Source organism: Antechinus flavipes, chromosome 1 (assembly GCF_016432865.1).
Source record: "Antechinus flavipes isolate AdamAnt ecotype Samford, QLD, Australia chromosome 1, AdamAnt_v2, whole genome shotgun sequence".
Taxonomy (NCBI): domain Eukaryota; kingdom Metazoa; phylum Chordata; class Mammalia; order Dasyuromorphia; family Dasyuridae; genus Antechinus; species Antechinus flavipes.
In genome coordinates this window covers 467056431-467082523 of record NC_067398.1, presented here as the reverse complement: position 1 = coordinate 467082523, position 26093 = coordinate 467056431, and the positions used below count along the sequence as shown (strand labels likewise).

The 26093-nt window shown below is 33.1% G+C and overlaps 1 protein-coding gene across 2 annotated transcripts in view; it reads left to right on the top strand.

Moving 5' to 3' along the window:
* The window catches only part of LOC127543843 (uncharacterized), a 148287-nt gene that overhangs the window by 22208 nt on the left and 99986 nt on the right, over positions 1-26093 (top strand). The gene's annotated exons all lie outside the window — the stretch shown is intronic.

Here is a 26093-nt window from a genome sequence, read left to right as displayed (position 1 = left end):
TTTCCAGTTATTGAAATAATATTCAATGTATCCATATGAGACTGAATCAAGGGTATAATTTAATACAGATGTTCTCTTATTGGGGAAGAATTGCTTTAAAATTCTTAGGTTTCCTAATTACATTTTCTTTCTAGTGGGGTGGGGAACTCATAACAAAAATAACAATAACCTGATATTCAATTAGGACTAATCTTTTGTGTTTATAATGTAGATTTTCTCTGAAATCAATAAATATATAAAAGATTCAAGTGTATCCTTGGTGAGCAAGCATATTTAAATTAATCTATTCATTTTACATTTTAGTTCATCTATGAAACACACCCTCTCCCTTTATGGAATTTTCCTGAAAGATCAGAACTTTACATGAATAGAGATGGTCTTTTTTTCCCCACTGTGGTCAGAGCCTGCTCCAGAGGTCCAATGTTGTGGGGTGGACCAAGCTCTGTTCTTTATTATTATTATTATTATGCCTTTTTATTTACAAGAGTATGCATGGGTAATTTTTCAGTATTGACCCTTGTAAAAGTTTCTGTTCCACTTTTTCCCTTCCTTCCCTCCACTTTCTCCCCTAGATGGCAGGGAGTCCATATGTTAAAGTATATGTTAAACACAATATATGTATACATGTCCAAACAGTTATTTTGCTGCACAAGAAAAATCAGAGTTAGAATAAGGTAAAAATAACTTGAGAAGGAAAATAAAAATGCAAGAGGACAAAAACGGAAGGAGTGAAAATGCTATGTTGTGGTCTACACTCATTTCCCATACTTCTTTCGCTGGGTGTAGCAAGTTCTCTTCATTATTGAACAAATGGAACTGATTTGGTTCATCTCATTGTTGAAGATGGCCACGTCCATCAGAATTGATCATCATATAGTATTGTTGTTGAAGTATATCATGATCTCCTGCTGCTCATTTCACTCAGCATCAGTTCATGTAAGTCTCCCCAGGCTTTTCTGAAATCTTTCTGCTGGTCATTCCTTACAGAACAATAATATTCCATAATATTCATATAACACAATTTATTCAGCCATTCTAATTGATGGGCATCTACTCAGTTTCCAGTTTCTGGCCACTACAAACAGAGCTGCCACAAACATTTTGGCACATACAGGTCCCTTTCCCTTCTTTAGTATCTCTTTGGAGTATAAGCCCAGTAGAAACACTGCTGGTTCAAAGGGTATGAACAGTTTGATAACTGTTTGAGCTCTCCAGAATGGCTGGTTGTATTCACAATTCCACCAACAATGTATCAGTGTCCCAGTTTTCCCACATCCCCTCCAACATTCAGCATTATCTTTTCCTGTCATCCTAGCCAATCTGAGAGGTGTGTAGTGGTAGAGAGATGGTCTTTTAAAAGAGGCTTCATAAGACAACTTCTACTTTTTACATGATATTCAATATTTTACAATATATTTTTTGAATTATTACAAATTAATTGTATCCACAACCATAAACTGGGTTCGTATGTGCAGTCTCTCTCCTTTTTTTAATCCTTTTGGAAATATTTTAAGTCAAATAAATGATCTTGTGTGACTCAAAACAAAATATAAGATTTGTGAATTCTAAGAATGTATGTTGTCCTTACCATATTTGGATGATAAAGGACAATGTGTTATGCTGCAAAGAAGATGGGATTGGGATTCAACAGCTAACTTGTTTGAGCTCCAAAATTTGCCAGTTGTATTAATTCAGTTTCCTCATCTGTAACATAGGAATAATAGTACTTAAATTGATCTTCTCAAAGTTGCTAAAAGGAAAGCACTTTGCAAAAATTAAAGGACTCAAAGAATATAAATCATTATTCTTCCTTTCAATTTGCTCATAATAAGAGAGACTTATTTTTCTTAGTATAGAGAATCTGTTGACTCTGATCTTCACTATCCTGATAATTCTGTAACGATTGAAAAATCATCTGATCCTTTAGTCCTTCTTTCTTCAAAGGATCAATTGGCAATTTTTAAAGTGTTTTTTAGTCTCTGAAGGCACTCTTATAGGCAAGATGGAAATGTGTGTACAGGTAATAGGTTAGATAAATTTAAAATTTGTCTCATGACCAGAAATAAAGATTTTTGACAAATGAATTTCTGGAAGGTAAGTGTGTGCCATATGAATATACATACATACATACATATCTATGTATATATATATAAATACATACACACATATTTATTTCTTCTTCTTTTATTAACTTTTTAAATTTTTGACTTTTGAAAAATACCTGGACACTGTGAAATCTTTGGATGACCAAGTATAATATCTTTTTTTTTGTTGGGAGAGAATTAGGGTTCAAACATATTTAGAGAGATTGGGATGATGAATTTTAACAACATATGTATAGCTAAATATGCATTTATGTATTTGTATATGTGTGTATATATACATATCTATATTTGCTATAAATATAAATATAAATAAAATGTTATTTTTATGATTGAATAGTGAGGCAATCCCTACAGTGCAGATCAGCAACTTGTCTATATCTTACAGTCAGAGCTAATTGCCTGGGAGTACTGAAAACTCAAATAGCTTGTCCATGTTAACAATAGTCAGTATATGTCAGAGGGAGCTTCTTCCTGATTCCAAGGCTAGCAATCCATACATTATACTACACTAAGACAAAATTTTTCATGCATTCAGAAATTAATTGTGTACCCATAATCTTAGGGGGAGTTATGACTAAAAATCATTAATAAGAAGAGTACCTAGGATGTTGGTGGACTCAGTATGAATCAAGAACCTGACATCGTAGCCTAAAGAGCTAATTTTAAGTTAGATGTTATATATAGAAGTTTAGTTTCCAGAACTAAAGAGATGATAGTCCTATTATATTCTGCTGTGGTCATACCACAGGAGTGTTGTGCTTAATTCCAGGATGCTCATTTTTGGAAAGATAATATCAAGCTGGAACATATCCAAAGAAAAACAATATGGATGTCAAAGGAACTTAAATTCATACTATACATAGATGAATCAAAATTTCTCGAAATATTTAGCCTAAAGAAGAAATAACTTGGGAAGAAAAAGGGATGAGCTCTTTCTTTTAGTACTTAAAATTCTGCAATGGAGAGGAAATATTATTCTGCTCAGAGCCAAAGAGCAAAAATCTAGGATCAATCAATGCAGATTTTGATTCAATTAAAAAAAAATAACTTCCAACAATTAGAACAACTCCAAAGAGAATGAACTCCCTCAGCAGGTGTTTTTGACACTAAAGATTTTCAAATGTAACACTCTTCATAATGGGTATTATACCACCTTATTCCTTCTTAAGACATTGCCAAGTGTCACAAGTTTATCTTGAAGGGGGTTATTTTCCTTTGTAATAATTATACCGATTATAAATCTAATTTACCTGGAACAGAATTAAGTTCTTGAATCTACATGCATTTTACACACACACACACACACACACACACACACACACTGTCTCTCATGAAGCTGTATGAGCTGAGACCTTCTTACTCATTTGTTAGGTTTGCTGTAGAAGGGATTCTTGTTTAAATACTGGATGAACCAGACTTTGATTCTGTCATTATTGCCCATTATCTAAACTAGATTTAGGGCTGTAGCTCATCAAAGATAATTTTTTTTTAATCTTAATGTTTTTTATTTGACTTATTAGCTGGTCAATGCTTCACTCACAACATACCTGCCTTTAATGTAATTATATGTATGTTATATTTTCTCTAAGAGGCAATAAATTCACTCATAATTATATTAGGATATTTCAATGTTCCTCCTTGTCTATGATTATTCCTACCAAGACCTATGCACACTATCACGTACATAGTTAATGCTCCCTATACAGATTTCAAATTGGTGTTTCTGTTTTCAGAAAAATTGATTATGGCTTGTTTTTTCTTTAATCAAAGGAACACTTTTTTTAAAAGATTACCTTCTCTATCACAGGAAAGATCTTTATTTTTCATTTTGCACTTATTTTGTAAAAAGAAATTCCATGCACTACCAACAGGAGGACCCAAGAACCATTAGATAAATGAATTGTATTTTCCCTCTCAGGGAAGAACTACCTTTATTCTAATGATCCCATTCCATTTGACTAAACAACTCCTTTCTTAGATTGTTTTCTAATTATGGGTTCCTGTCTTTCTAACCTTTGAATTTTTTTAACGTACAAATGGAGAAGAATTCCCTTAAAAAAAAAAATGGAGAGGAATCCCTGAAGTCCTCCAGATATTTCTGAGGATGTTATTATGCTTATTATATCAGACCCAAGAACAGGGCAAGTCATGTTATACATTAGGGTATAGAAAATAAAAACTGCTCTGAAGGAACTTACATTCTAATGGAAGAAAAAAACAAAGAAATTGAAAAATGGATTGGGAAGAAGAAGCAAGACTGCAAGACTCTACTGAGGTAGAGCAAACCAGAGGATGAGTTAAACTGAGAATGAAATGAGCAACATGGCTGTGACACCCTAAAGAAAAGACAATTGTGGCCAGTGATTCACAAATCCCAATATCAGACTTAAGTGTAAGTGGTCTGCAACATATTTTTCTAAACAAAAAATTGCATGGAGAAGTAGAACAAAGGAAATTATTGTTCAATTTGTATGGCCTCAACAAAGGAGTTTGGCTGATTGTTTGTGTGGGTTAGGGATAACTCTGTGTACTCTATGCATCATTACACAATTTCATAGAATCTAGAAGGAAATCCCCACTAAATGGAGTGATCTAGTAATGAAAGATTTATAAAAGAGGGCATAAACAAATGTCCCACAAAATGAGAAGGGATAGATAAATTGTGATTTGTCTATGAGGTCACGGACTCCTAAAATTCTCTTTTATTTCCTTGTTATGTCTCATTTCCTCTACCTTCAAAACAGTTAATTATTCTCTTTCCATTCCCATTTTAACTACAGCTTTGAGTTGTAATTCCAAGCTAACTTCAGTTCCTTAACTTGAAAATTCAAAACTCTGACCTTATTAGTTATGGAAGATTAGGACATTCTTTCTCCATTTCCCTCCTTCATAGCCCTACTTTCCTCATTTAAGGATTGGGATGTCTTTTTTTTTTTTTTTTTAAGACAGTTATCTAGATATTTATATTTTAGCTTTATAATCCCAGAGCTTTTTAATTTTCCCTGGTTTCTTTTATCAAATCCTAAAAGAGACATAAATGAAAAACTTCATCCTTCATAAGGAGTAATTTTTTTTTATTTCCATGCTGCTTATTTTTTAATTACTCTCCCATCATCCCATACTGAACATTTTAAAATCTTTTGTTTAACCAATCTCCATTAGTCCATTCTTGATTTGGCTAAAGGGTTGCTTATTCTAAGATAATTTCCCATATTAGCTTAATCTTAAACCACACTGGACACTATGTTATATTCAGCCTTCTGGAAGCACATATCTCAATATAAAAAAAGTTGAGGCTTTGTTATCATCCTCTAGCTGTTATTCACTAGTTGATAGATAGTATTGTCATATTTTTAGATTAGTTCATTCAAAAATATTTACTAAATTCTTATTTGATCAAGATACTGAAAGAAAATAAGACATGATTAAGATAGTCTTCCTCTTTGTAGCATATAAATTGCCACTTAAATTCTCATAGAAAGATTGCTTGAATGAATTACTTCCCTGCTCCTACCCCATTATACATAAGTAATAATCTATAACAAAATGTTCAGAGAAGGGAGGTACTGGGTTTCCATGATTATAAGCTTTTTATTATACCTTATTTTTATTTCTTAATGATTAATTTCCCCCTTACATTTTTACCATTCATTTTTACAAGATTTTTAGTTTCCCATTTAGTTTCTCTGTTCCCTCCCCTTTTTTAAAAGTTGGGTAGACAATTTGATATAGGTTATGCATGTACTAGCATGTAAAACATTTTCATATTAGTCACAGTTATGAAAGAAGAAACAGATCAAAAGGGGAAAAACATGGAAAAGAATAAAGTGAAAAAAAGTGTGCTTAGATATATATTCAGAGTCTATTTATCTGGATGTGGATAGCATTTTCTTTCTGGAGTCATTTGTACTTGTTTTGGATCATACTATTGCTGATAAAAGCTGATTCATCCCTAGCTGATCATCACACAAGGTTGCTAATAACATATACTATGCTCATTTCACTTTCATTACTATGTACACATTTTTCTAGGTTTTTTTCCTGAAATCTGCCTGGTCAGCATTTCCTATTGCACAATAGTAATTTCTTATATTTATGTTCCACCAATTTCCTACTGGATGGAAATTCTCTTGGTCTCCAATATTTTGTCATCATATAAATGCTGCAACTATTTTTGCACATGTAGTTCCTTTTCCTCTTTTTGTGATTTCTTATAGATCTAGTAATAGTTTTGCTTAAACAAAGGGTACACAAAATTTGATTGCCATTTGGACATAGTTCCAAATTGCTTTCCAAAATGATTGAATCAGTTCATAACTTCAACAATGCATTGGTCTTGCAATTTTCCCACATCTTCTCCAATATTTGTCATTTTCCTTTTTAATCATATTAATCAATATGATGGATAACATGAGTGGGTGCCTGAGTTTTTAATTTTTATTTCTCTAATCAAAAGTGATTTAAAGACTTCTTGATATGCTCATAGATAGCTAAAGTGATTTAAAGCACTTCTTGATATGCTCATAGATAGCTTTGATTTCTTCATCTGAAAACTACGTGTTCATATCTTTTGACCATTTACAAATTGGGAAATGGCTTATTTTCTTACAAATTTGACACAGTTCTTTCCATATTTGAGAAATGAGGCCTTTATCAAAAACACTTGCTGTAAAGATTATTTCTCAGATTTCTGTCTCCCTTCTAATTTGGTTGCATTGGTTTTGTTTTATAAAACTTTTTAATTTAATATAATCAAAATTATTTTACGTTTTGTATGCTTTCTATCTCGTTTGGTTATGAATCTGTAACTCACTTTACTTTACTTCCTTAGGAATTTAGATGCTATATCACTTGGTGCCTATATATTTAATATTGATATTGCCTCATTGTCTGTTGTACCTATTAGCACGATGTAGCTATCTTTTCTTCCTTATCTTTTTAAATTAGGTCTATTTTTTGCTTTTGCTTTGTCTGAGTATATACTGATATATTGCTACCTCTGCTTTTTTTGCACCTGCCCATCTTTCTCTTTACTGTAACAGATTTTTCGAGACTCTTCATGTGAAATAATTGACAGCATTATATCTCTCCCTTCCATCTGCACTCAGAATACTCTTCTTTCTCATCCCTTAATTATTTTTATGTCATTTCCTCAAATTCATCTTATTACCCTGAAATATGGGTTTTTTTTTCTAGCTGTACTATTAGTAGTACAATTTTTATGCTCAGCTTCATTGAATCCCTTATGTTTCCCTTTCTCTTTTTAGGCCTCTCTTGAGTCTTAATATTGGAAATCAAATGTTTTTTGTTCAGTTATGGCCTTTTCCTTATGAAAGCTTGTAATTCTTCTATTTCATTGAATAGTAGCCATCTCCCTTTTATATCATGCTTAATTTCATTGAGTAAGTTATTTTTGATTATAGTCACAGCTTTTTTGTCTTCTGGAATACCATGTTCCATAACTTCTGATTCTTTTATGTTACAGTTGCTGAGTCCTGTGTAATCATGGTTGTGGCTGCCCAACCATTTTTTTCTGGCCATTTGCAGTTTTTTTTTTTTTTTGGTTTTTTTTTTTTTAACTTGACCTGATAATTCTCTAATTTGACTATAATGTTCCTTGGAATTTTTATTTTGTGTTATCTTTCTGAAATAATCAGTGGGTTCTTTTAATGCCTGTATTATTCTCTGATTTTCCGATATCAGGGACATTTTCCTTGATAATTCCTTGAAAGATGCTGTCCAGGTTTGATTCTGACATTGTTTCTCCTGGATCTATTTTCTAGGTGAGTTCTTTTTCCAGTGATGTATTTTACATTTTCTTCTATTTTTTTTTCATTCTTTTGAATTTGTTTGATTGATTCGTGATGTCTCATAGTTATATGCTTTTGCTTGGCTAATTCTAATTTTTAAGGAGTTGTATTCTTCCTCAGTTAACTTTGTTATTTCCTTGTCTATTTGGTCCATTGCACTTTTTAAGGAATTGTTTTCTTCAGTGGATTATTTTTTTTCATAATTTCCTTACATAACTCTCTTATCTTTTTCCAGTTTTTCTTCTACCTCTTTTACAGAATTTTAAACCCCTTTTTGAGCTCATGGAAAATCATGAATACTTTCAGAGCCTGAGATCACTTGCTGTTCTCTTTGGGGTTTTGCTCCTAGGTGTTTTGAATTGTTTCCTCCTTCTGGATCTGTCACCACAACTTTCTATGACCAGATTCTTTTTTTGTTGTTTTGTTACCTATCTTTTTTTTGCCTTTTTTCCTTTTTTTAAAATTTGAATTCTGTTCCCAGGTGGAAAGAACACTGTCCCAGTCTTCTTGTGCCAGGGACTGCAGGCTCATTTTTACCTAATGCTATGCTGATATTGCTCTGAAGTCTGCTGGTTACTCCTGTGTCTGGTGCTGCTCTGAGGAGGAGAGAGGGTGATTGCCTCTGCCAGGGGCTCTATGATTATGGCATGTTACCTTGTGGCTTAGTGCTGTACCTAGTTGGTGCTGAGGTTGGTGGGGTGTTGCTGATTTTCCCAGGGACTTCATTGAAGCAAGTGGCAGTCTAGCCACTAGCAACTGCCTGTTTGCCCATGACTTCACTGAACTAGATGGTGAGGTGCATGCTTGCTTAGGTGCCCACAGAGTTGGCAGACACCTGAGTGATGCTAAAGTACATGGTGGTTTTCAGAGCTGGAGTCAGCTCCTTTCTCTGGCTACACTGAGGCACATGGCACAGGTCCTAGTTTTGGCCTGCTTCCACCACATTGCACTTCAGGATTTCCAGATTTGCTGAGATGCGGCTTGCTGCTGGCTTATTAGGACATATCTTGTCTGGGCTTCATTCCCCTTTTAGCTGAGTGAGACAGATCTTTCTTGCCAATCTTCCAAGTTTCTTGGGCTAAAAAATTGCTTCACCCCATTTTTTATTGGTTCTGTTGTTCCACAATTTGTCTGGGGACACTGTTTTATGGTTATTTAGAGGTGAATATGGGAGAGTTATGGTGATTTACTGCTTACTCCCACTTTAAGATTTTTATCTCAAAAGTAGTAATCTACTGATTTTGTCTCCCCAAACTGCCTAGTAAGGTTTTTATTAGTAGCTACTATTGTGAATGAATGAATGAAAATGTTTCCCTCAAGTTGGATTGGCTATTGTTTGCAAAAACTCCTTGAGTTGCTCTATTAGACCATAAATCAGTCACCCAGACTCAATGACATGAGTATTTTGACTGAAGACATTTATGTATTCATCTTCCAACTTCTACATCCTTACTGTACTGGTCCTGATTATCAAGATATCCCTAGATTTAAATTGTGCCAGATAAGCATTGGGCAGGATGCCATATTGTAGAGATATGAAAGAATCATATCATCACCCAAATGTGTGTGTTTCAAAATTTCACTATCATATGAAGCTGAAAGTCATAAAAGGAAGGAGAACAATTCCTATTCTAAGCTTTATGGGAGGAGCTATCCCTACTGTCTGGCCTCTTTATCTTTCATAGGAATATGGACTAGGAAGGCAGATCTATTCATCTGATACATGAAAGTGGGTGTGACAGCAGGATGTGAGGGTGGTGGATGGAGGATTAAAGTGTAATATAAATGTAAAATAGAAGAAAGGATTTAGTAAATAAAAAAGATGGTTTGTTGCCCATCATTTTCTGTTACTCTGTATTCCAGCATCTTCTATTAGTATTTTCTGAAAAAAAAATTAATTATATCAATGATATAAAGGTTTTTAACTTTGGGTTATGACCTTGGTTTTGTTGTTGTTTGTTTATTTTGAGGGGGCTGGGGTTTCTTTTAGAATTTGATAATTATGTCAACATAATGTGTTTCAAGGGATCTATAGGCTTTACCATAATGTCCAAAGAGGGATCTATGATACATAAAAATTACAATATATTATCTATTTTATTGTGAGTAATACCAAGCACAATACTTTTAAATCATTTATTTAATTTATAAGAATGTCTATTATGAATGTTTCATGCAAGAATAATTCTTCTTATTGTCTATTCTTTCTCCTATGGAATTTTGCCCTAATGTCTCATCATGGGATAGAGTTAACCTTCATTACCCAAAGGCTATCTCAGAAGCTTTAAGTCCAGAAAGGTTTTGTTATAAAGGTTTTGAGTTCAGCCCAGTCCTGACTATGGGACTGATAGTCCAAGATCCATTCAGTCTTCTTAAATTTGCAAAGGCCCATAAACAAAAGTTTGGCACTGGGTAATGTGATTTTTTTGGCTATAGCAAATCATGGAAACTAGATAGTAATGTTTAAGGGGTTGATATTTGTATTAATGGAAATGAATGCATCCTATGACAAAAACATACTTTTGAAATACGTAAGAAAATTTGTTAAAATGTATTTTTTTTAAAGAAGCAGCTCTGAGAATTACAAGGAACTTAGCTTTATGACTCAATGGAGATAGGAACATTGAATCCTGCTTATTCCACTTACCACCCCCTGGGTGGCCTTAGACAATTACTTCACCTCTCTGGGCCTCATTCCCATTCTCTGTAAAATGAGGGGATTGGATTAGATAGTTCAATATACCAATCTCAGCTCCAAAATTATGATCGCCAGATCATCTGAGACCTGTAGACTTAGAGGAGAATGGCTGAAATTTTCTCTTTATCCTATAGACTTGAAAGGATCTGAAGATCATAGAATTGAAAGATAGTAAAGAGAGCATCTAGCCTAATCCCCTCAGTTTGCAGATGAAGGGAATGAGGAGCAGAGAGTCAATTGTCCAAGGTCATGGCAGAACAAAGATTTAGGAAGGAAACAAGCATTAATAAGTACTTACTATTCTGCCTTCCTGGAAAGTACACTGTTCCACTTCAGTTATTTTTGAACAGACCTATGTTTTTTCCACATGTTTGTGATCTAATTCTTTTTCTGTGTCCCTCACCTTTCTCTTAATCTGTCTCTTAAAACTTAATAAATAATTATTCTGAAGAATTGAAAAGACTCTTATTTCTACATTGTCTTGGCTTTTGGCGCACACACACACACACACACACACACACACACACATACACCTGTGTTCCAAAAGTCTTAGGACATGTTAAAGTTTAAAGTAGATAGGTAGACACATACGTGTGTGTGTATGTGTGTGCATGTGTGTGTAAATATACTGACATTCATATTCACACACTTAGGAAAGGTATATATAATAATGACATGAATAGATAATTACAGTGTATATTTAAACCTGGCAAAGAAAAATATTGAATTACTAGATGCTTCAGGATTAAAGTGTGTGCCATACAACATTTAATTTTTTCTATCTCTTTTTATCATAAGTACTAAGGTCCATATTCTTTTGTTTCATCATGAAAGCACTGCCAGATGTAATCAAAAGGACACTATAACCTAGAATCAAGAAATTTGCATATGAATCCTGCTTCCAGTAACTATTCAATGTTTGATCATGACTAAGTTTCTTAAAACAGAAAGGGGAAGGGATTGAGCATGTATTTCTATAGTACCTACTATGTGACAGGCACTGTGCTTAGCACCTTGTATTTCATTTCTTCTTAAAAGTATCTGAACTGCAGTTTCCTCATCTATTTTAAATGTGAATATTGGTTCTTGTCATAAGTAATTGATACAATAATAAGGAAAGTGTTTTACATTCAAGTTTTGAGAGAATCAAGCTGATACTTATATTCCTACTCTTCTCTATTATTCATGTTGCTAATGATGGAGTGAGAATGTGTTTGCTTTTGGAACTGGAAACTATGTAGGCTAAGCCTATCTTTGCAGAGTTAAAGAAAAAATGGGGATAAATGTACAGATAACTTGAATTCCCTTCATTTCTCCGACATGTGTACATGTACACATATGCCCCACTATAGTCTTTGACTAAATCAACTATTTAGTTGTGAAAACATATTTTTAAAAATATGAATTATTGGTAGAACCATTTATAATATGAGCTAGGATTCAGTACTACCAACTTTTCTTTTTAGATTATTTGTTCTATCTCACACTTTTACTTTATATATTATATACAATGTTATCACAAGGAACAAAATTTTACTGTACCTCTGGTTTGCTTGTGACATATTTGTGATAAGTAGGTTATAATAGTCTCCCATTGCAAATGAAAAAACAAAAGAAAACAGCCAAATCTCTTCTATTTGAGCTCTGCTTTGTGAATATAGTTCTGGCTTTATTCTTTGAGGGAAAGGTTGCATTTTTACATGAAAAATGGTTTCTTTTGTAGTTAAATTGTAGATAAATTTAGTTCAATAATGGAAAGTCCAAATAGAAAATTGATCTATAATAGATTTGGGCCAGCTAGGTGGTGCTGAAAGGAATGGCAATCCACTCCAGTATCTCTGTCAAGAAAAATCCCAAATAGGGTCACAAAAAGTTGGTTGCAATTGAAAATGATTGATGAACCACAAAAGATTACAGATTCTTCTCACTTTCCTCATCTGTAAAATGATAAGATTGGACTAGCTATTCTCTAAGGTCCCTTTCATATCTATGATCAATCCTAAGATCTTTTGGCTCCTACCAATCTCTTCTTTTCTTCTAGCCTTCTATCTAATCATGGATGACCCTGTCCTTAACAATCTTTAAGATTCCTCAAGAACTAAGGTTTCCCTTTCTTTTCATCTACATGGTTGTCCATTTCTGCTTGCAAATTGAATTTATTTGGTCTGAAGTATCTTTATTTGACCTATCAACATGAATTGTCACTTTTTTGTCCAAAGCTATGTGGTTCACTGCCTTTCATTATTTCAGCTTTCTTATAGTCCCTTCTTGCAGTACTGATGAGAGAAGCTCTTAACAGTGCCATCTGCAATGTCTAATTTCAAGATGGAACTCTGACAAATCCTTTCCTTAATCTGCCTGTATTTCTATCTGAAAGGGGCACTAACTACCCTGAAATATGTTTGATGTGCAAACCATATGGCTCACATATCTTGCTTTTAACATCTTAACTACACTGTGTCTCTGTCCTGCCTATGGGCATTCATGTCAGGGCTGTCTTCTTCAATTAACTGCAAGGTACAAGGGAACAACTATTATGTCTATATAACATTACAGCAGCTTCTAGTTGGGGATAATCTCAAGGAAAACTGGGAAATGAACAAAATTGGTTTAAAGTTACCTCAACTTCTCCAGTCTGGATTAGTACCAAATAATCTCTTCCCCCAGGCATCTAAATGTTTTCATGGATCCATCCTTTATAAAAACTTATTTTTAGTATAGAATCTGAAACTGATTCACATCGAGGCTAAAATTGATAATAGCATAAATTATTTTCTCTCTCCCTTGATATATGTACTTTAATGTGGACATTTTAAGTTAAAGGGATGGAGACCTAAGGGTAAAAATCACATGGATAAAGGGAGGTATTTATGAATATGGAGCACGAATTTTCCTAATACCTTTGAAATAGCACCATGTGAAATAGCATGTTAAGACTGCTTCTGACTTAAGTGTAATGCTGGCCCTAATGCTTAACATGTACTGTGGACAAATAGAACAATCCTAGAATATTGAATGCTAAAATGCATTTCCTAGATTATCCGGTCTAACCTTTTCATTTTAGTGAAAAGGAAATGATCTGAAAACAATATTGTGTTTGTAGATGAAAGGAAGCTGGGGAAAATGGGGACTTGGATAAGTCACTAATAGATGAGTTTATTTCATGAAGCACCTGCTGTTTAAAGGATTCTGTATTGGGAGTCTGGATTATGAAGGTAGTCATTAGAATATCAAGAAATTTATGGTTTAATGAGAGAAAAGTCATATGTCCAAATAACCAAGATGTAATAAACAGAGTAATTAATGTAATTAATGCAAATTAAAGGTCCAGGTAAAGTGTAATGATAAATTTGACAGAAAATAAAAACCATATTGTGCTTCAGATTTAGGGCAGGGGAGAAGGGCACATCATGATCATCAGGGAAGGCTCCATGAAGGATACAGTACTGGAGTTAGGCCCAAAGATATAGCCAAAAACATTAGCAAGCTACTAATAGATTCATTGTACCTGCCTAGGCTGAAGGCAGAGTTAGAAATTAGAGGTAGAAGTTGTAGATTAAATAATGTTTGATGTAAAAGAAAGCTTTTTTTTTTTAAAATCAGAAGTGTCTAAAAGAAAAATGGGACAACTAGGTAGTGAAGTGAATAGTGTTCCATGCTTGGGATCAGGAAGATCTGAGTTCAAATTCAGCTTTTGGTATTTGCCAGCTGTGTGATGCTGAGCAAGTCACTTTACCCTGCTTGCCTCGGTTATCTCATCTACAAAAATAGGGTAGGCGAAAGAAATGGCAAACCAGTGCAATATCTTTGCTAAGAAAACCCTGAATCAAATCACAAAAAGTCAGATATGACTGAAACAGCTGAACAACAATAACAAAATATTATGAAAGTTCATGTAGTGGATGTCAGTCAAGATCTCCAAAGACTAGAAGATGGGTTATGCTGAATAAAATTCAACTTAATGGAGATAAATGGAATTCAAAAATCAACTTCACTTGTTAGAATGAGGAAACTATGATTAGACAACTGTTTCTACTTTTTATAAAATGGGGAATTTTAGTAGACTATAGTTTTACATCAGGCAACAGTGTGACACCATAGACACAAAAGCACATGCTACTCTAGTTTCCATTAAGAAAGAAATAATATCCAGAAAGAAACAGGTGATAATACTGTTCCAAATGTCTTGCTCAGCTCAGACCCACATAGTATTGAGTATAGTTCTTTGTGCCTTATTTTAGGAAGGACAAAAATATGGAATATTTGCAATAAGGCAGTCATAATAGCAAAAGAACTGGAGACAGACATTTGTTAAGTGTTCATGATGTGTCCAGCCCCAGGCCTGGGAAGAAATTATACCTATGAATACTAAGTAAAAAATGCAAATGGTTGCTGCCTTCAATTTACCTAGGTTTTACTAGGTATGGAGATGAATGTGGGAATTCAAGAGGTATATAGATGAAATAATATAAAATATAAAGTAGCGAGATAAATCAATTAATCCCAAAAATTAGGAACAAATATCCTCAAATACCCTACTACCCAGTCAAATGGACCTTAAACCTTTTTTTTAAATGACCACACAAAGTTACAGCCAAAAAAAGAATTTCCATGAATTATCTTGTTTATCTGAGTTTATTAGAATATAGTCATCTCTCTATTTTATACATACTTATCACCCCTTCTCTGAGAACCCATGCTGACTTACTTTATCTCCCTCCCAACACATAAACTTTTCCAATTAATGTTTTGTTCATTCATTCATTCAATGAACATGTATCAATTAGATGCCTTACATAATCCATATTCTATTAAGCACTGATATTACAAAGACAAAAATGAAATAATCCCTTTTTAAAGATATTTTCATTCTGTTAGTGGGAAAATATGAATATATATATATATTTATACATATATATAAGCAAAATATATACAAAATTGTTTGAAATTGTAATTATTCCCACAATCATCCCTTCTCACTGATTAATATCTTTCTATTAACTCCTTTTCTGCTTCCTGTAGACATGCTTAAGTTTCTTCACATTTCCTTCCCCTTTCTCTTTCCTATCTTTTTATCAACCCCACAAGATTTCACAGCTCTTTCCTATCACAACCAAACTCCTAGAAAAAGCAGAAAAATTTTTTATGGTTTCCATTTCCATTATTATCATTTTTCAAGCCTTGTAATTTGGCTTCTGAATTCCTCATTTAACTGAAATTACTGTCTCTGAGGTTATCAACAATTTCTCAGTTGCTAAACTCAATGACCTTTCCTTTAACCCCATTCTTTTTGGCTTCCTTATAGGACTCATTGCTATTGACCACTCTATACACCTGATTACTAAACTCTTGCCTGGTTTTTCATGATGGATTTCTCATTATTCTCCTCTTAACTATTTAGTCCCTCTCTTTACATCCAGTCTCATTTTCTGGACATCATTCATGTCCTTTCTTCTAATAATGGGTAAATGTCAAAAGTTCTGTCCTGGAGTCTTTTGTTTTGGTCACTACATTAATTTGCATGAGTTCAAATGTCTCTCTGCTGATGACCCCTACATCTCTATATCCAGCCTTACCTTATCTTATGAAGCACTTGCACATCAACAATTTGTAAAATTGCAAGAGTATAGCATATATATTTATGTGTGTGTGTATACATCTATGAATTCCACTATCACCTTCCCAGTGACTTAGTTTTATAACCTCCTTGGTGTCAACTCCTCATTGTCCCTTTTCCCATATATTGAATCAATTTGCAAGCCTTGTTGATTCTACTTTCACAGAACATCCCTTTTATCCTTCCTTTGTCTCTAATTATATGACCGTGGCCCTAATTAAGACCCTCTTCATCTCTCCTCTGGTCTATTATGTATACATTTTAAATTCTGTCCCTAAAATATATTTCTCCTTTCTATAATCCATTTTCCACCAAGTTACCAAAAGGACTTTTTTTGAGCAAAGGTCTGACTAGGCTCCTCTCCATTTGATTCCATTATCTCTGAAATGTAATGTATATTGTTACTTGTTATTTAAATATCTTCATCACTTGACACTAGCTTATTTTTTTCAGAATTATTTTGACTTCCCTTTATGTATGCTATAATCCAGCCAAAACAATCCCACTTGCTATTCTTCAAATATGACAGTGCTTATCACTATACCGTTTCACAAACTTTCCATTCCCTATGTACTTGTTATTTACTTCAGTTTTTTATAACATAAGACCTCTTTTTAGGCTGTATTCAAGAGCCATGAGTTGTGATAGTCCTTTCTATTGGTGACTGTTGGTCAGCCATCCAATTGTGTCCAAATCTTCATACCTAAAATGGAGTTTTCTTGGCAAAGCTACTCGAGTGGTCTGCCATTTCCTTTCCAGTGCTTAAGGGTAACATTAAGGTAAAATTAAGTAAATTGCCTAGTGGGTATGTGAGGCGAGATTTAAAAATAAATCTTCCTAAATCTAGGATTCAATGTTCTATTTACTATTTGAGTGCTTATTGATTTATTGGTTAATTACTCTCTGAAAGGACATTAACAGTAAAATTAGAGAGGTCAAGAGAGTCCTACTCACCATGGAAGCATATTTAAAACCTTTTTTAGTGTCTTTAGAAATGTTAAGAAATCCATATTCCATTATAGTTCTATAAGAAATAATTAGCAGGATGATTTCACAGAGGCCTGGAGAGATTTAAATAAACTGATGCCAAGTGAAATGAGTTGAATCAAGAGAACATTGAACACAGCAACAAGATTTTGCGATCAATTCTGATACACATGGCTCTTTTCAACAATGAGGTGTTCCAATGGACTTGTGATAGAAAGAACCATCTGCACCTATAGAGAGGACTATGGGGACTGAGTGCGGATCACCACATACCATTTTCAGGTTTTTTTTTTTGTTGTTGTTGTTGTTGTTTGCTTGCATTTTTTTTCCCTTTTATCTTTTTTCCTTTTTTGATCTGATTTTTCTTCTCTTCATGGTAAATGTGGAAATATGTAGAGAAGGACTGTATATGTTTAAGCTGTATTGGATTACTTGCTGTGTAGAGGAGAAGGTGGGGAGAGAAGAGGGAGAAAAAAATGGAACACAAGGTTTTGCAAGGGTGAATGCTGAAAAACAATTTTTCATATATTTTGAAAATAAAAGGCTGCTATTTAAAAATTTTAAAAAGAAATCCATATTCAATATGAAGCCTCTTCAAAATCTTGGGAAGGGGATTAAGAGAGAAATTTGACTTTCCAAAGTTACCAATGATATCTTAACTTCCAAGTCTTATCATTTTTTCTCAAATCTTTTTTAACTTTTCTGCAACTTTTGACACTATGATTCCCTAAATATTATTCTTTTTAGTTTTTTGTGACAATTTTTTTTTAACCTTTCCCACCTCAGTGTTCCTTCTTAATTCTCTACTCAGTAACCTCATGTCATCCAAAACTCCACCCCAAGCCCTCTTTTCTCGCTCTACTCTTTAATTAGAGATCTCATCAGCTCCTGAGGATTCAATTATCAATAATGCTATGCTGTGGATTCTGAAAGTTCCTTATCCATTCCTTATCTATCTGCTGATCTCTAGTTTTGTATTTCTAACTGCCCATCGGACTTTGGGAAGTAGATATCCTACAGATGTTTAAAATTCAACATGTCCAAAACTGAGTTCAATATTTTTCTCCTATACTCTTTTCTCTTTCTTGCTTCTGTTATAGTTTTTCATTCAACCTAGTTGTTATCCTTAAGTCTTCAACTTTCTTTTCCTCCCATATTATCTGTTGACAAATCCTGTTAATTTTACCTTTGTCATATCCTTTATATGTACCTTATTTCCCTCCTCTGTCATTGATACCACCTTTATAGAGTCCTTAGACCTAAAGTAACATGCAGACCACTGCCTAGAGTCTGTTAGGCAGTTTCCCTGCCTCCCCTGCCTTTTCCCACTCCAGTACACCCTCCACTCAGCTTCAAAGTGATCTTCCTAAAGTACCTGCCTACCTATGTTGTCACCCTCCAATTCAAAGAACCCTAGTGACTTCCTATTATCTTCAGGATCAAATATAAAGCCTTCTGTTTGGACTTCAAAGGTCCTGCATAATGTGTTCTACTTCAGACCTTTACAATGTTTATATGTTATATTGTATCTTGTACTCTGCAATTCAGTGACATTGTTCTTTTGCTATTTGTCTCAAAAGATCTCCATCTTCTGACTGGGGATTTTTACTGGTTGTTCCCTCTGCTTTGCAAATAATGCTTTTCCTCTTAATCTATGCCTCCTCTCCTTTGTGATTTCTTCCAAATTTTAGCTAAATTAACTTCTAAATGAAGTCTTTCTCAATTCCTCTTAACTCTTGATTATTTGTTACTTCCTATTTTTCCTACATATAATTATATAATAATAATTATATAAAATATATAAATATATAAGATATAATATATAAATATATAAGATATAATCATTATATTATTTATAATTATTATTTAATAATTATAATTATTTACTATCCTATATATAATTACTTCCTATTTATCCCATGTATAATTTGTTTTATATATTTATTTGTATGTTATTTTCTCCACTAGATTCTGACCTCCTTGAAATTACAAATTGTCTTCTGCCTTTCTTTCTATCCCCAGGGTTTACTTAGCACCAAGAATGAAAAGAAGCAGGCATTTAAAATTGTTTATCAACTGACTGTGACACTTGCCTTTTTACTATTCCTCACACAAGACACTCTTATCTCCCAATTCTATCCTAATTCCATGCATTTATACTGTCTGGGAGTTCCCCAAGTCTGTAACTTCATTTCTATCTTCTGCTAAAATCCCATTGTTTGCAAGAATCTTTTCCTGATCCTCCTTAATATTAGTGTCTCCTCTCTAATGATTTCTCTAATGTATCCTATATTTATCTTGTTTGTTTAAAGTTATTTACACATGTTCTCCTCTATTATACTATAGGATCCTTGAGAGCAGGGACTATTTTTCAACCTTCCTTAGGTCCCTATTACTTTATACATTCCCTTGAACAAAGTAGATGCTTGTTAATAAATGCCTATTGACTGATAAACTGATTCTTAAACCTGTCTAGATAATATTATTGCCTTTTCCACCCTTAAAATGGTGTTAGGACTCACCCAAAGGAAGTATTCTCTTTCAGAGAAAGGGAGGTACACCAATTGAATGGGAAGACCCCCATTGATTCCTGGAAAAAAGTAGTCCTAGAGGAGTGTGATGGAATGTTAACCTAGATTGTATCTCTTCTTATTCCAATTCCCATAAATGTTAATGTTAAATTTTCTGGGATATAGTCAGGTCAGTGAATTTGGGAGAGCAAACCAGTTTGAACATCACTCTCTCCAAACCAGAATGTCTTGGATATAGATTAATGATAAATTAAATAAATTTATTTCTAACAGAAATAATGCCTGTATTTAAATGAAGAATACATTAATGGTGTTAATATTGTTTTTCTTCTTCAACCTAAGACAAATGATGCTTGATCTGAGCATTGGAAGAAGCTAGGGATTCTAGCTTTTTAGGGGAAAGAATTTAGATTGGGAATGCAAGAAAGGGATGATAGAAAATCAGCTTGAAAAAAATAAGATCAATAACATTTTAATTAGATATTCCCATTCCCATTGGAAAAACAATATTTCAAAATGAAAATATGATTATGGGTCATTGAAGAATCTAGCAACATGTTTATTATTAGGGCAAATGTCCATAAATGTTAAATGATAATGGCGGCTATTTGTTAGAAAAGGAAAATAGATGATGTATATTACTCAGTAGGACTCAGCCAAATGATTCTTATTTTATAGAAAAGAATGGACTGTCATTTCATGAAGAAAAAAGTTATTGAAAAGTGCAGTTTCAATTATTATAGTCATTGTAAAAACTGTTTGAAAGTGTTCAAAACATGGAATTTCTTTTTCAATGACACATAGACTAGTTTGTTCTTATTTAAGATCAGTTTGAAATGTTGGCTTTCCTAAATAAAATGTTGTCATATGATTTCAAATCAAATCCTTCCTTTTTCTTTTATATTGAAGTGTAATTGAATCACCAATCAGAGAAAGGCCAAAACTACAAGCCTGGGATCTGAAATGCTTCTTTCCATGAAGACATTCAAACACTTCCCATCATTTTAGACGGTTTTACTAACATAAGTACACTTCATCTTGTGAAAGTGATCTGCAAATATCTCCTTCTGGCTCAGCCCAAGAGCTCTGTGCAGGCCTCTCTGCTGTGTGCTTTTGTCAACAATCTCTAAACACTCAGAAATTCTTTACTTTAATATTTAGCTTCTGTGGACCATGAGGTACCTTTTTTAGAGAATTGTTGCTAATGATTACCCAGTTTCTACTATAATGTTTCCTTTCACTTTATGCTTCCCATTATCCTTTAGTGCCAATGGCAGGGATATTTTTTTTTTCCTTACCAGTGTCATCTTTGATGGAAAACTGTCTCTTGTAGTTTTATGAATTCAGTGCCAAAGAAATAAAGAAATCTCAAGTGGGTCATCCATGTACTAGCTGCTCAAAATGTTTGTTACTCATTTAAACTCTGAGGGTCACAAGGAAGCATGTAGTTATTTCTGAACCTGAACTCACCTTTGAATAATTGAAGTAATTTAAACAATTTGGGAAATGCGATCCATTCATGTCATCAGAGTGTATTGCCAGCTTAGTCTTGCTTCTATCCTGAGACAAGATTTATTAGTTCAGATATTTGTCACACTGCTTTCAAACTTCAAGGGCAGGGAATTCTTTACTTCCCTGATTCCTTGATCTGTTCGGTATTCTTAATTTGTGTGCTTTGTGTCAAGACAGTCTTATCTTTTCCAAATGCTTATAAAGTACATTTCTTTCTTTTTTTTTAAGCAAATAAGGTAATTTTCTTTGTATTTGGCAGTACTTCTTCACATTTCCCTCACTTTAGCTTTGATGATTAGCCGATTACTTTGTTTTTTAAATTTCCTGTAACAGATTTTTGTCTCTGCCAGTTTCTCATTTGTTTCATCAGAACTTTTTCTTTTTCTTTTACATTTGTAAATTTTTTTTCTTAAGAAGTAGAAAGTCATCTTTTTTCATATACATTTAAAACTCAAGTCATTCTTCAATCACAAAATTTGTTTTATAACATTTTCTTAGTATAACACTATATTTTTCTTTTGAAAATGCTGTACAAAAGACCACATTTCATTTTGCTAGAAGATAAGAACCTCTTGTACAAACCACCATTATCTGGTAATCTTTGGGGTTTCTTTAATGAGAATCTTTCATCTATCTGGCATTATCATGGAATAAGCTTGTTCCATGTATCAGAACTAACCATATACCTGAAGCCACATTTTAAGGACTGAAACTTTATTCAAAACATTTTTTGAAGAAGTTATTTTTATGATGAATTACATATTTCATTTTACACTCCCCTTTTAACAAGAATTTATTCAGCTTTTTCTTAACAGTTCAATTATGGATTTAGGATATCTCAAAAAAAGATCAGTTATATTGTGCAGTAAAATTACAGGGCCTGCAGACATATTCTAGATTAATAGATTATTCTAATAGAATAAACTATCACAGGTAAGAGGGGACCTTCAGATAAATGATACAGTGAAGAGAGTGCTTGGGTGTGGAGTCAGGAAGACCTAAGTTTAAATCTAGCCTCTAACACTTATTAGCTTTGTGACACTGAACAGGTCATTTTAATCCTTTGCCTTAGTTCAGCTGTAAAATGGGGGAAATAATGCCACCTATCTCTTAGGATTGTTGTGAAGATCAAATAAGATAATAATAATAAAGCACTTAGCATGGTGTTTGATCTATACATAGTAAATACCACATAAATCTTATTTTTTTTTTAGTCTAACTAATTTACTTTATAGACTAAGAAAACTGAGGACCAGGCATATTAACTGTTTTTTTTTTTTTTTTCAAAATTACAAAGCAAAAAAATGTGAGAACTAGAATTGGAAGTTAGGTTCATTGATTTTGAGTCCAAAAGTCTTTCCATTAAAGTTTTAAAAAGCTAAGTTACTAGGTTCATCAAGGTTATAAAGGCCTTGATTATTGTGTCATATGTATCTAAACTATTCCACTGATCCACCCCTCTTATTTCTTAGCCAGTACCAAATGGTTTTGATGAGTGTTGCTTTATAATATCGTTTTAGGTTTGATACTGCTAAGCCATTTCTTTTATTGCTTTAATACTGTTTGTGGAGTTTTCTTGCAAAAGATATTGGAGAGGTTTGCCTTTTCCTTCTCCAACGTATCATCTTTTGTCACAACTCTGTACTATGAACTGTCCATCTGGCATAACCCTGCACAGTACAGCTCATAGTTTCTTTGAGCTACAGAAGTCTCTCTGCCACAACAAAGCTAGAAGGGACATATTAAGCTTAGATTCTATTAAAAACACTCACCAAATATCTTATCCTTACTAAAAAAATGATTTTTTAAACATAAATGTAAAGCTCAAGTTTGTCTATTAAGTTTCATTTTGTTAGGTTTATCCTAGCATTCTAGTTTGTTTCTTAATATTCTAGCTTGTCAATATTTTTTGACTTGCATTCTCCAATTGATAAATGGTCAAAGGATATGAACAGACAATTCTCAGATGAAGAAATTGAAACTATTTCTAGCCATATGAAAAGATGCTCCAAGTCATTATTAGAGACATGCAAATTAAGACAAATCTGAGATACCACTACACATCTGTCAGATTGGCTAGAATGACAGGGAAAGATACTGCGGAATGTTGGAGGGGATGTGGGAAAACTGAGACACTAATACATTTCTGGTGGGATTGTGAACACATCCAGCCATTCTGGAGAGCAATTTGGAACTATGCTCAAACAGTTATCAAACTGTGCATACCCTTTGATCCAGCAGTGTTACTGCTGGGCTTATATCCCAAAAAAATACAAAAGAAGGGAAAGGAATCTGTATGTGCAAGAATGTTTGTGGCCCTCTTTGTAATGGCCAGAAACTGGAAACTGAGTGGATGCCCATCAATTGGAGAATGGCTGAATAAATTGTGGTATATGAATATTATGGAATATTATTGTTCTGTAAGAAATGACCAGCAGGATGATTTCAGAAAGACCTGGAGAGACTTACATGAACTGATGCTGAGTGAAATGAGCAGGACCAGGAGATTATTATATACTTCAACAACAATATTGTATGATGATCAATTCTGATGGACTTGGCCCTCTTCAACAATGAGATGAACCAAATCAGTTCCAATCGAGCAGTAATGAACTGAACCAGCAAAAGAACTCTGGGAGATGACTATGACTATGACATGATTCAAAAATAGGATTAAGAACAGATTTTCCAGGATATTTTTCTAGAGACTTTCTTCAAAGTTGACATTATACTGTGAATTACTCCTTTTTGGATCAATATGTTTAAATTCATCTAATTATTCCATTAGCTCACCCACATTTCTCTTTATTTTCTATAAGAACACATTTAGAGACATTGTCAGATGCTGTATTGATGTTGGGTAAATTTTAAGCATTCTCTTTATCAGTATAGCAGCACTGCCAAAAAGTAAATTAATTCAGTTTGGCCTTGCCTAATTTTGATACTCCATCCTCTCTTTGTCTTTATAATCATTGCTTCCTCTTATAGATGTTCACTCGTCATTAATTTAATAATACATTCTAAGTTTCACCATTAATAAAGGTCAAAATTCTTTTTTATAAATATAAACACAGAATTACCTTTTTTGGCAATATGGTTAAACAGAAGAATAAACTTACTGACAACGAGTAAATAAGCACTTAGTGTCTAAAAGAAATTGTGGAACTTTCAGTCATGAATAGTTTACTTATATGAACAAGAATTACAATTGCTTTTTTTTGAAGATTTGGAAGAGATGGCTCCCAATTTCCCTTAAAGAAATGATCTCAATTCATTGATCACTTTTCATAGCTTTAAACTCTATGATCCTAATATAAAATCATTTTAATTTTGTTTTCTATTTTATTACATTTGTTTTTTCTATAATTGTCCAAATTATTTTATTTTGTATTTTATTGATGTTTTTCATTATAGCAATCATTTCCAAATATTATTCTCTTATCATCTTTAATATTTCCTTATACCAAAAAAGGCAGTGGTATGGGTGTGTATTGTATGTGTGTATATGTGTGTGTGTGTGTGATACAGAAAGAGACAGAGGACATTTGACAGTTAACAAGCATAATCCCCAAACTCTTAAGAAACAAGAAAATATTTTATCACCTATCTTTAGAATAAAGATTGGTTATTAACATTAATCTAGTATCTTAAGACCTTTTATTATTTTTGTTTTCACATTAATGTATCATTGTAAATATTGTTCTGATAATACTTAGTTCTATATTAGTTTATAATGATCTACCCATGTTTTTCTTATTTTCTCCTACTTGTTAACTTAAGGCATGATAATATTTCATTAATATAGACATATCCATTATTTAGCCATTCCACTGAAAAAAAGTGTTGCAAATATTTTGGTACAGTTGGGATTTTTCTTTCTGGGTTTGCCTCCTTGGCATGCATTTTTGGAGAGAGAATCACTATGTAAGGATAGTTGAGTGATTTTTGCATGTAATTCCAAATAAGTTCTCAGAATGAAGTCATTAATTCATAGATCCACAAAAAAATTAATTTGGTGTGCCCACAGCCCTTCCAACATTCATTATTTTTGTCTTATCTTCCTTGTCTTATCTTCTCTACCAATTTGAGATAGGTTTTTCTATGACTAAGTTATAACTCCAATGTGCTTGTTTAAAGGAAATAGTAAAATTGTTAATCAAACTAGCGCTATCTTTACAGTTATATATATTACAGTTATATATATTAAAGTCAATAAGAATCAAAAATTAAGTTTTGTTTGCGTAACCTTAAGCTGGATCATAATAGGTGATGATTGAATTGTTTTGTTGATTTTTTAAATTTTTAAATTTTTCCAGCAAAGGAGAAAAAAAGACTTCAGAATATGAAAACTTTTGTTTGATAATCATGGATTTTATTAATTAGGGCATATTTTTAATGACACAAAAAGAGAAACCATACTGCCCTGAGACAATTGCTTAAACTGGGTGATTTTTAGTTATAGATGGTGCATCACTGTAACTTTAATCTTGATATAATTAAAATCATGTGTGAATTTATGTGCCTGCACCTTTTGGCAAGTTATTTATCAATCTTATTTGAGGTTCTTGTACATGTAAGCAATCAAGCATTGCTAATTGCATTGTAATTAACTCTAAAATCTCTTTCATCTGGTGAGATTTGTTAGATAATTTACAGTAACAATTCTATAAATAATTTGTGTATATTTATGTGTGTGTGATAGACATGCAGAGAAAGATTCAGAGTCCCACACACATACCCAAAGAACATATGAGAATGTCTAATTTGATCCTTTGCAAATAAAAAGATGGGATATTTATACTGTCCTTAAAAAACTGAATCCTTTTGATATAG